Source organism: Oncorhynchus mykiss, chromosome 3 (assembly GCF_057628025.1).
Source record: "Oncorhynchus mykiss isolate SJ-2025 chromosome 3, ASM5762802v1, whole genome shotgun sequence".
In the NCBI taxonomy this organism is placed as follows: Eukaryota; Metazoa; Chordata; class Actinopteri; order Salmoniformes; family Salmonidae; genus Oncorhynchus; species Oncorhynchus mykiss.
Window position 1 is genome coordinate 81433713 of NC_143024.1, and position 11234 is coordinate 81444946.

Genomic DNA, 11234 nt, shown 5'->3' on the forward strand with positions numbered 1-11234 from the left:
TACAAATGTCATATTATGTATATATACAGTGTTGTTTCATTTATTTTACCTTTAACTAGGCAAGTCAGTTAAGAACAAATTCTTATTTTCAATGACGGACTAGGAACAGTGGGTTAACTGCCTGTTCAGGGGCAGAACGACAGATTTGTATCTTGTCAGCTCGGGGAATTTAACTCCAACGCTCTAATAACAATGTACAAATGGTTAAAGTACAAAAGGGAAAATAAATAAGCATAAATATGGGTTGTATTGACAATGGTGTTTGTTCTTCACTGGTTGACCTTTTCTTGTGGCAACAGGTCACAAATATTGCTGCTGTGATGGCACACTGTGGAATTTCACCCAGAAAGATAAGGGAGTTTATCAAAATCGGCTTTGTTTTCAAAATTCTTTGTGGATCTGTGTAATCTGGGGAAAATATGTGTCTCTAATATCAAATCAAATCAAATGTATTTATATAGCCCTTCGTACATCAGCTGATATCTCAAAGTGCTGTACAGAAACCCAGCCTAAAACCCCAAACAGCAAGCAATGCAGGTGTAGAAGCACGGTGGCTAGGAAAATCTCCCTAGAAAGGCCAAAACCTAGGAAGAAACCTAGAGAGGAACCAGGCTATGTGGGGTGGCCAGTCCTCTTCTGGCTGTGCCGGGTGGAGATTATAACAGAACATGGCCAAGATGTTCAAATGTTCATAAATGACCAGCATGGTCGAATAATAATAAGGCAGAGCAGTTGAAACTGGAGCAGCAGCATGGTCAGGTGGACTGGGGACAGCAAGGAGTCATCATGTCAGGTAGTCCTGGGGCATGGTCCTAGGGCTCAGGTCCTCCGAGAGAGAGAAAGAAAGAGAGAATTAGAGAGAGCATATGTGGGGTGGCCAGTCCTCTTCTGGCTGTGCCGGGTGGAGATTATAACAGAACATGGCCAAGATGTTCAAATGTTCATAAATGACCAGCATGGTCGAATAATAATAAGGCAGAACAGTTGAAACTGGAGCAGCAGCACGGCCAGGTGGACTGGGGACAGCAAGGAGTCATCATGTTAGGTAGTCCTGGGGCATGGTCCTAGGGCTCAGGTCCTCCGAGAGAGAGAAAGAAAGAGAGGAGGAGAGAATTAGAGAATGCACACTTAGATTCACACAGGACACCGATTAGGACAGGAGAAGTACTCCAGATATAACAAACTGACCCTAGCCCCCCGACACATAAACTACTGCAGCATAAATACTGGAGGCTGAGACAGGAGGGGTCAGGAGACACTGTGGCCGCATCCGAGGACACCCCCGGACAGGGCCAAACAGGAAGGATATATCCCCACCCACTTTGCCAAAGCACAGCCCCCACACCACTAGAGGGATATCTTCAACCACCAACTTACCATCCTGAGACAAGGCTGAGTATAGCCCACAAAGATCTCCGCCATGAAACAACCCAAGGGGGGGCACCAACCCAGACAGGATGACCACATCAGTGAATCAACCCACTCAGGTGACGCACCCCTTCCAGGGACGGCATGAGAGAGCCCCAGTAAGCCAGTGACTCAGCCCCTGTAATAGGGTTAGAGGCAGAGAATCCCAGTGGAAAGAGGGGAACCGGCCAGGCAGAGACAGCAAGGGCGGTTTGTTGCTCCAGAGCCTTTCCGTTCACCTTCCCACTCCTGGGCCAGACTACACTCAATCATATGACCCCCTGAAGAGATGAGTCTTCAGTAAAGACTTAAAGGTTGAGACCGAGTTTGCGTCTCTGACATGGGTAGGCAGACCGTTCCATAAAAATGGAGCTCTATAGGAGAAAGCCCTGCCTCCAGCTGTTTGCTTAGAAATTCTAGGGACAATTAGGAGGCCTGCGTCTTGTGACCATAGCGTACGTGTAGGTATGTACGGCAGGACCAAATCAGAGAGATATGTAGGAGCAAGCCCATGTAATGCTTTCTAGGTTAGCAGTAAAACCTTGAAATCAGCCCTTGCTTTGACAGGAAGCCAGTGTAGGGAGGCTAGCACTGGAGTAATATGATCACATTTTTTGGTTCTAGTCAGGATTCTAGCAGCCGTATTTAGCACTAACTGAAGTTTATTTAGTGCTTTATCCGGGTAGCCGGAAAGTAGAGCATTGCAGTAATCTAACCTAGAAGTGACAAAAGCATGGATAAATTTTTCTGCATCATTTTTGGACAGAAAGTTTCAGATTTTTGCAATGTTACGTAGATGGAAAAAAGCTGTCCTTGAAATGGTCTTGATATGTTCTTCAAAAGAGAGATCAGGGTCCAGAGTAACGCTGAGGTCCTTCACAGTTTTATTTGAGACGACTGTACAACCCTTAAGATTAATTGTCAGATTCAACAGAAGATCTCTTTGTTTCTTGGAACCTAGAACAAGCATCTCTGTTTTGTCCGAGTTTAAAAGTAGAACGTTTGCAGCCATCCACTTCCTTATGTCTGAAACACATGCTTCTAGCAAGGGCAATTTTGGGGCTTCACCATGTTTCATTGAAATGTACAGCTGTGTGTCATCTGCATAGCAGTGAAAGTTAACATTACGTTTTCGAATAACATCCCCAAGAGGTAAAATATATAGTGAAAACAATAGTGGTCCTAAAACGGAACCTTGAGGAACACCGAAATTTACAGTTGATTTGTCAGAGGACAAACCATTCACAGAGACAAACTGATACCTTTCCGACAGATAAGATCTAAACCAGGTCAGAACTTGTCCGTGTAGACCAATTTGGGTTTCCAATCTCTCCAAAAGAATGTGGTGATCGATGGTATCAAAAGCAGCACTAAGGTCTAGGAGCACGAGGACAGATGCAGGGCCTCGGTCCGATGCCATTAAAATGTAATTTACCACCTTCACAAGTGCCGTCTCAGTGCTATGATGGGGTCTAAAACCAGACTGAAGCATTTTGTATACATTGTTTGTCTTCAGGAAGGCAGTGAGTTGCTGCGCAACAGCCTTTTCTAAAATTTTTGAGAGGAATGGAAGATTCGATATAGGCCGATAGTTTTTTATATTTTCTGGGTCAAGGTTTGGCTTTTTCAAGAGAGGCTTTATTACTGCCACTTTTAGTAAGTTTGGTACACATCCGGTGGATAGAGAGCCGTTTATTATGTTCAACATAGGAGGGCCAAGCACAGGAAGCAGCTCTTTCAGTAGTTTAGTTGGAATAGGGTCCAGTATGCAGCTTGAAGGTTTAGAGGCCATGATTATTTTCATCATTGTGTCAAGAGATATAGTACTAAAACACTTGAGCGTCTCTCTTGATCCTAGGCCCTGGCAGAGTTGTGCAGACTCAGGACAACCGAGCTTTGAAGGAATACGCAGATTTAAAGAGGAGTCTGTAATTTGCTTTCTAATAATCATAATCTTTTCCTCAAAGAAGTTCATGAATTTATCACTGCTAAAGTGAAAGTCATCCTCTCTTGGGGAATGCTGCTTTTTAGTTAGCTTTGCGACAGTATCAAAAAGGAATTTCGGATTGTTCTTATTTTCCTCAATTAAGTTAGAAAAATAGGATTATCGAGCAGCAGTAAGGGCTCTTCGGTACTGCACGGTACTGTCTTTCCAAGCTAGTCGGAAGACTTCCAGTTTGGTGTGGCGCCATTTCCGTTCCAATTTTCTGGAAGCTTGCTTCAGAGCTCGGGTATTTTCTGTGTACCAGGGAGCTAGTTTCTTATGAGAAATGTTTTTAGTTTTTAGGGGTGCGACTGCATCTAGGGTATTGCGCAAGGTTAAATTGAATTCCTCAGTTAAGTGGTTAACTGATTTGTGTCCTCTGGCGTCCTTGGGTAGACAGAGGGAATCTGGAAGGGCATCAAGGAATCTTTGTGTTGTCTGTGAATTTATAGCACGACCTTTGATGGTCCTTGGTTGGGGTCTGAGGAGATTATTTGTTGCAATTGCAAACGTAATAAAATGGTGGTCTGATAGTCCAGGATTATGAGGAAAAACATTAAGATCCACAACATTTATTCCATGGGACAAAACTAGGTCCAGAGTATGACTGTGGCAGTGAGTAGGTCCGAAGACATGCTGGACAAAACCCACTGAGTCGATGATGGCTCCGAAAGCCTTTTGGAGTGGGTCTGTGGACTTTTCCATGTGAATATTAAAGTCACCAAAGATTAGAATATTATCTGCTATGACTACAAGGTCCGATAGGAATTCAGAGAACTCAGTGAGGAACGCTGTATATGGCCCAGGAGGCCTGTAAACAGTAGCTATAAAAAGTGATTGAGTAGGCTGCATAGATTTCATGACTAGAAGCTCAAAAGACGAAAACGTCATTTTTTTTTTTGTAAATTGAAATTTGCTATCGTAAATGTTAGCAACACCTCCGCCTTTGCGGGATGCACGGGGGATATGGTCACTAGTGTAGCCAGGAGGTGAGGCCTCATTTAACACAGTAAATTCATCAGGCTTAAGCCATGTTTCAGTCAGGCCAATCACATCAAGATTATGATCAGTGATTAGTTCATTGACTATAATTGCCTTTGAAGTAAGGGATCTAACATTAAGTAGCCCTATTTTGAGATGTGAGGTATCATGATCTCTTTCAATAATGACAGGAATGGAGGTGGTCTTTATCCTAGTGAGATTGCTAAGGCGAACACCGCCATGTTTAGTTTTGCCCAACCTAGGTCGAGGCACAGACACGGTCTCAATGGTGATAGCTGAGCTGACTACACTGACTGTGCTAGTGGCAGACTCCACTATGCTGGCAGGCTGGCTAACAGCCTGCTGCCTGGCCTGCACCCTATTTCATTGTGGAGCTAGAGGAGTTAGAGCCCTGTCTATGTTGGTAGATAAAATGAGAGCACCCCTCCAGCTAGGATGGAGTCCGTCACTCCTCAGCAGGTCAGGCTTGGTCCTGTTTGTGGGTGAGTCCCAGAAAGAGGGACAATTATCTACAAATTCTATCTTTTGGGAGGGGTAGAAAACAGTTTTCAACCAGCGATTGAGTTGTGAGACTGCTGTAGAGCTCATCACTCCCCCTAACTGGGAGGGGGCCAGAGACAATTACTCGATGCCGACACATCTTTTTAGCTGATTTACACGCAGAAGCTATGTTGCGCTTGGTGATCTCTGACAGTTTCATCCTAACATCGTTGGTGCCGACGTGGATAACAATATCTCTATACTCTCTACACTCTCCAGTTTTAGCTTTAGCCAGCACCATCTTCAGATTAGCCTTAATATAATAACAATACATTGGGCAGGAGGTTTTTTATTTTTTATTTTATTTCACCTTTATTTAACCAGGTAGGACAGTTGAAAACAAGTTCTCATTTACAACTGCGACCTGGCCAAGATAAAGCAAAGCAGTGCGACACAAACAAGAACACAGAGTTACACATGGGATAAACAAACATACAGTCAAATAACACAATATAAAAAATCTATATACAGTGTGTGCAAATGAGGTAAGATTAGGGAGGTAAGGTAATAAATAGGCCGTAGTGGCGATTTAGCAAATAAACAGCGGAGTGGTAGATGTGCAGAAGATGAATGTGTAAGTAGAGATACTGGGGTGCAAATGAGCAAATATATATATATATATATATATATATATATATATATGGGGATGAGGTAGTTCGATGGGCTATTTACAGATGGGCTATGTACAGGTGCAGTGATCTGTGAGCTGCTCTGACAGCTGGTGCTTAAAGTTAGTGAGGGAGATATGAGTCTCCAGCTTCAGTGATTTTTGCAGTTTGTTCCAGTCATTGGCAGCAGATGAGCAGATGTAAGGAAAGAAGACCAAAGGAGGAATTGTCTTTGGGGGTGACCAGTGAGATATACCTGCTGGAGCACGTGATACGGGTGGGTGCTGCTATGGTGAACAGTGAGCTGAGATAAGGCGGGGCTTTACCTAGCAAAGACTTGTAGATGACCTGGAGCCAGTGGGTTTGGCGACAAATATGAAGCGAGCCAGCCAACGAGAGCATAAAGGTCGCAGTGGTGGGTAGTATATGGGGCTTTGGTGACAAAACGGATGGCACTGTGATAGACTGCATCCAATTTGCTAAGTAGAGTGTTGGAGGCTATTTTGTAAAGGACATCGCCAAAGTCAAGGATCAGTAGGATAGTCAGTTTTACGAGGGTATGTTTGGCAGCATGAGTGAAGGATGCTTTATTGCGAAATTGGAAGCCGATTATAGATTTAATTTTGGATTGCTTAACGCAAGTCTGGAAGGAGAGTTTACAGTCTAACCAGACACCTAGGTATTTGTAGTTGTCCACATATTCTAAGTCAGAACCGTCCAGAATAGTGATGCTGGAAGGGCGGGCAGGTGCGGGCAGCGATCGGTTGAAGAGCATGCATTTAGTTTTACTTGCATTTAAGAGCAGTTGGAGGCCACGGAAGGAGAGTTGTATGGCATTGAAACTCATCTGGAGGTTAGTTAACACAGTGTCCAAAGAAGGGCCAGAAGAATACAGAATGGTGTCGTCTGCATAGAGGTGGATCAGAGAATCACCAGCAGCAAGAGCGACATCGTTGATGTATACAGAGAAAAGAGCATCGAACCCTGTGGCACCCCCATAGAGACTGCCAGAGGTCCGGACACCAGGCCCTCTGATTTGACTCACTGAACTCTGTCTGAGAAGTAGTTGGTGAACCACGCGAGGCAATCATTTGAGAAACCAAGGCTGTTGAGTCTGCCGATAAGAATGTGATGATTGACAGAGTCGAAAGCCTTGGCCAGGTCGATGAATACGGCTGCACAGTATTGTCTTTTATCGATGGCGGTTATGATTTAGTTTAGGAACTTGAGCGTGGCTGAGGTGCACCCATGACCAGCTCGGAAACCATAGCAGAGAAGGTACGTTGGGATTCGAAATGGTCGGTGGTATGTTTGTTCACTTGGCTTTCAAAGACCTTAGAAAGGCAGGGTAGGATAGATATATTGTAGGTCTGTAACGGTTTGGGTGTAGAGTGTCTCCCCCTTTGAAGAGGGGGATGACCGCGGCAGCTTTCCAATCTTTGGGGATCTCAGAAAGGGAGGTTGAACAGGCAAGCAATAGGTGTTGCAAGACTTGTGGCGGATAATTTTAGAAAGAGAGGGTCCAGATTGTCTAGCCCGGCTGATTTGTAGGGGTCCAGATTTTGCAGCTCTTTCAGAAAATCAGCTATCTGGATTTGGGTGAAGGAGAAATGGGGGAGTTGCTGTGGGGGGTGCAGGGCTGTTGTACCGGGGTAGGGGTAGCCAGGTGGAAAGCATGGCCAGCCATAGAAAAATGCTTTTTGAAATGATCAATTATCGTGGATTTATCAGTGGTGACAGTGTTTCCTAGCCTCAGTGCAGTGGGCAGCTGGGAGGAGGTGTCCCAGAACTTTTGTGCTACAGGTTAGGAAGTGCAGCTCAGTTTCCACCTCATTTTGTGGGCAGTGTGCACATAGCCTGTCTTCTCTTGAGAGCCAGGTCTGCCTACGGCGGCCTTTCTCAATAGGAAGGCTATGCACACTGAGTCTGTACAAAGTCAAACCTTTCCTTAAGTGTGGGTCAGTCACAGTGGTCAGGTATTCTGCCACTGTGGACTCTCTGTTTAGGGCCAAATAGCCTTCTAGTTTGCTCTCGTTGTTTGTTAATTCTTTCCGATGTGTCAAGTAATTATCTTTTTGTTTTCTCATGATTCGTTTGGGTCTAATTGTGTTGCTGTCCTGGGCCTCTGTGGGGTCTGTTTGTGAACAGAGACAGTTTGCTTAGGGGACTCTTCTCCATGTTCATCTCTCTGTAGGTGATGGCTTTGTTATGGAAGGTTTGGGAATCGCTTCCTTTTAGGTGGTTGTAGAATTTAACGTCTCTTTTCTGGATTTTGATAATTAGCAGGTATCGGCCTAATTCTGCTCTGCATGCATTATTTGGTGTTCTACGTTGTACACGGGATATTTTTGCAGAATTCTGCATGCAGAATCTCAATTTGGGGTTTGTCCCATTTGATGAATTCTTGGTTGTTGAGCGGACCCCAGACTTCACAACCGTAAAGAGCAATGGGTTCTATAACTGATTCAAGTATTTTAGCCAAATCCTAATTTGTATGTCGAATTTTATGCTCCTTTCGATGGCATAGAATGCCCTTCTTGCCTTGTGTCTCAGGTCGTTCACAGCTTTGTGGAAGTTACCTGTGCCACTGATGTTTAGGCCAATATATGTATCGTTTTTAGTGTGCTCTAGGGCAATGGTGTCTAGATGGAATTTGTATTTGTGGTCCTGGCGACTGAACCTTTTTTGGAACACCATTATTGGTATTACTGAGATTTACTGTCAGGGCTCAGGTCTGGCAGAATCTGTGCAGAAGATCTAGGTGCTGTTGTAGGTCCTCCTTGGTTGGAGACAGAAACACCAGATCATCAGTAGACATTTGACTTCAGATTCTAGTAGAGTGAGGCCGGGTGCTGCAGACTTTTCTAGTGCCCTCGCCAATTCGTTGACATATATGTTGAAGAGGGTGGGGCTTAAACTGCATCCCTGTCTTACCCCGCGGCCCTGTGGGAAGAAATGTGTGGTTTTTGCCTATTTTAACCGCACACTTGTTTGTGTACATGGATTTTATAATGTTGTATGTTTTTCCCCAAACACCACTTTCCATCAATTTGTATAGCAGACCCTCTTGCCAAATTGAGTTGAAGGCTTTTTTGAAATCAACAAAGCATGAGAAGACTTTGCCTTTGTTTTGGTTTGTTTGTTTGTCAATTAGGGTGTGCAGGGTGAATATGTAGTCTTGTCGTACAATAATTTGGTAAAAGCCAATTTGACATTTGCTCAGTACATTGTTTTCACTGAGGAAATGTACAAGTCTGATGTTAATGAAAATGCAGAGGATTTTCACAAGGCTGCTGTTGACGCATATCCCACGGTAGTTATTGGGGTCAAATTTGTCTCCACTTTTGTGGATTGGGGTGATCAGTCCTTGGTTCCAAATATTGGGGAAGTTGCCAGAGCTAAGGATGATGTTAAAGAGTATAGCCAATTGGAATTTGTTGTCTATATATTTGATAATTTCATTGAGGATACCATCAACACCACAGGCCTTTTTGGGTTGGAGGGTTTTTATTTTGTCCTGTAGTTCATTCAATGTAATTGGAGAATCCAGTGTGTTCTGGTAGTCTTTACCAGTTGATTCTAAGATTTGTATTTGATCATGTATATGTTTCTGCTGTTTGTTCTGTTTGTTCTTTGTTATAGAGCCAAAAAGATTGGAGAAGTGATTTACCCATACAGCTACATTTTGGATAGATACTTCTTCATGTTGTTGTTTGTTTAGTGTTTTCCAATTTTCCCAGAAGTGGTTAGAGCCTATGGATTCTTCAATTACATTGAGCTGATCTCTGAGTGTATTTCTGTATTGTCTAGTGATTCACCATAGTGAAGGCGTAGATTCAGGTTTTCCGGGTCTCTATGTTTTTGGATGGACAGGTTTCTCAATTTCTTTGTAAGGTTTTTGCATTCTTCATCAAACCATCTGTCATTGTGTTTTTTTTTCTTCGATTTTCTATTTGAGATTTTTAGATTTGATAGGGAAGCTGAGAGGTCAAATATATATTTTCTACTGCCAAGTTTAGACCTTCACTGTTACAGTGGAACGTTTTGTCCAGGAAGTTGTCTAAAAGGGATTGAATTTGTTGTTGCCTAATTGTTTTTTGGTAGGTTTCTAAACTACAATATGCCTTAATATTACTCAGTTCCTTTGGCTTTGATGCCTCATGATTGAGTATTGCTCTGTTCAAGTAGACTCTGATTTTGCTGTGGTCTGATAGGGGTGTACGTGGGCTGACTGTGAACGCTCTGAGAGACTCAGGGTTGAGGTCAGTGATAGAGTAGTCTACAGTACTACTGCCAAGAGATGAGCTATAGGTGTACCTACCATTGGAATTCCATCGAACCATACCATTAACTTTGTACATACCCAGCGTGCGACAGAGCTGCAGGAGTTGTGACTTGTTTTTGTTGGTTATGATGTCATAGTTAGGCCTAGGGGGGCATATGGGGGAGGGAATGCTGTCACCTCCAGGCAGGTGTTTGTCCCCCTGTGTGCTGAGGGTGTCAGGTTCTTGTCCAGTTCTGGCATTTAGGTCGCCACAGACCAATACATGTCCCTGGGCCTGGAAATGATTGATTTCCCCCTCCAGGATGGAGAAGCTGTCTTCATTAAAGTATGGGGATTCTAGTGGGGGGATAGAAACTCAGCAAAAAAAATAAACATCCTCTCTCTGTCAACTGCATTTATTTTCAGCGAACTTAACATGTGTAAATATTTGTATGAACATAACAAGATTCAACAACTGAGACATCATAAACTGAACAAGTTCCACAGACATGTGACTAACAGAAATGGAATAATGTGGCCCTGAACAAAGGGGTCAAAATCAAAAGTAACAGTCAGTATCTGGTGTGTCCACCAGCTGCATTAAGTACTGCAGTGCATCTCCTCCTCATGGACTGCACCAGATTTGCCAGTTCTTGCTGTGAGATGTTACCCCACTCTTCCACCAAGGCATCTGCAAGTTCCCGGACATTTCTGGGGGGAATGGCCCTTGACCTCACCCTCCGATCCAACAGGTCCCACATGCTCAATGGGATTAAGATCCGGGCTCTTTGCTGGCCATGGCAGAACACTGACATTCCTGTCTTGCAGGAAAGCACTCACAGAACGAGCAGTATGGCTGGTGGCATTGTCAAGCTCGAGGGTCATCTCAGGATACGCCTGCAGGGAGGGTACCACATGAGGGAGGAGGATGTCTTCCATGTAACGCACAGCGTTGAGATTGCCTGCAAAGACAACAAGCTCAGTCCAATGATGCTGTGACACACTGCCCTAGACCATGACGGACCCTCCACCTCCAAATTGATCCCGCTCCAGAGTACAGGCATCAGTGTAATGTTCATTCCTTCGACTATAAACGCGAATCTGACCATCACCCCTGGTGAGACAAAACCGCGACTCGTCTGTGAGGAGCACTTTTTGCCAGTCCTGTCTGGTCCAGCGACGGTGGGTTTGTGCTCATAGGCGACGTTGCATTTAAGAGCAGTTGGAGGCCACGGAAGGACAGTTGTATGGCATTGAAGATCATCTGGAGGTTAATTAACACATTGTCCAACGAAGGGCCAGAGGTATACAGAATGGTGTCGTCTACGGTCATCCTCCCTTGAAGAGGGGGATGACCGTGGCGGCTTTCTAATCTATACCTAGGTGTCTGGTTAGACTGTAAACTCTCCTTCCAGACTCACATTAAACA